Source organism: Tenebrio molitor, chromosome Y (genome assembly GCF_963966145.1).
Source record: "Tenebrio molitor chromosome Y, icTenMoli1.1, whole genome shotgun sequence".
NCBI lineage: Eukaryota > Metazoa > Arthropoda > Insecta > Coleoptera > Tenebrionidae > Tenebrio > Tenebrio molitor.
The window spans coordinates 730,283-731,612 of record NC_091056.1 but is presented as its reverse complement, the minus strand read 5'-3'; the positions used below and the strand labels follow the sequence as shown (position 1 = coordinate 731,612).

At 56.8% G+C, this 1,330-nt stretch overlaps 1 long non-coding RNA gene across 1 annotated transcript; it reads left to right on the top strand.

Annotated features, from left to right (window-relative positions):
• The first annotated feature begins 347 nt into the window (after positions 1-347).
• On the top strand, positions 348-1,047 carry LOC138140574 (uncharacterized). The gene is made up of 2 exons (XR_011162619.1): positions 348-633; positions 681-1,047. It is a non-coding gene; the product is annotated as an uncharacterized lncRNA (long non-coding RNA).
• The last annotated feature ends 283 nt before the right edge of the window (positions 1,048-1,330 follow it).

The following is a 1,330-nucleotide window of genomic DNA, read 5'->3' as shown; positions in this document are numbered from 1 at the left end:
GGTAGTTCCTTGAAATGAATATTGTGTTTTATTAATTTAATTTTGAGCTCGTCTAGTGAAAGCTACTTTAGAATTCAAAATGTTTCGACCATGGGAACCCGTCCCTATGACTAATTCAAGCAGAAATGTATATCATGACGATAAGTCGTAATTGTTATTACGATTATAGTTGTAACGAAGTTACTTAGGAAACGCTCCCGGTGGCGGAAAAATTCCGTTCTTTCTCCGAGCCGGGCCAGAAAATTAGCGCGGAGCCGACTACCTCAACCGCGTCCACCGAATCCGCCCCGCAACCCGTGTTTCTTCCGGCCGACAATACCCGGACTCCACGCTGAGCCGAGCTCCCCCACCGCCCCAGCCGCGAGTCAACGGCCGCGCGCAGCCATCGAGGCAATAAAAGGACCGCGCAGAGCCTGCAGAGCTCAATTCGATTCCATTCCATTCCGAGCACCTTCCGACTCCGATCCCAAGTCCGACCATCCACCTGACTCCTAGCACCAGCTCCGAACCGGCTCCCAATACAACCTCCGACTCCGCTTCCGACCCCCGACTTCCGACCCGTTCGCTCCCCTAGTGAGCGAACCAGGTCATCCCCTGTTTCCGGCCCGTTCGCTCCCCTAGTGAGCGAACCAGGTCATCCCCTGTTTCCGGCCCGTTCGCTCCCCTAGTGAGCGAACCAGGTCATCCCGCTCATCCCCTGTTTCCGGCCCGTTCGCTCCCCTAGTGAGCGAACCAGGTCATCCCGCTCATCCCTTGTCTCCGGCCCGTTCGCTCCCCTAGTGAGCGAACCAGGCCTCCCCCAATCCCCCCCGGATCCCGTCACACCCCCGCAGCCCCGTCACACCCCGACCGGTTCTCTCGCTACGCCGCGAAGAGGAAGCACGCCGCCAAGAGGAAGTTCCAGGGCCGGCCGACGTAAGTACGAACACCCCCTTATCTTCCTTGCCGCCGAGGACATCCCCCAGGTCACGGGCACCATCCCCGGAGGATCTCGCCTTCACCAAGTGGTCCCCCTTGTACATAGTGTAAATAAAGGTTTTGCGACGACTGTTTGTTTGTTTCCCCCCTTACCCCGCGCCCTGACAGCTGACCCCTGGACGCCGTCACTCCGCAGAGCTACCCCGGCCGTGTGGCGTCCCACCACAGCCGAAAAAAGGGACTGGCGCTCGAGGCATACCGCGACCGACCGGCGTCAAATCGCATCCCGTGACGTCACCACCGGAAGTGATCGTCACATAGTAAAAGCGATGACGAATGGACAGATGACAAAACACCAACGATACAAGAAGGTATCATTAAAGAAGCAGCATATTTATCTATATTCAATAGT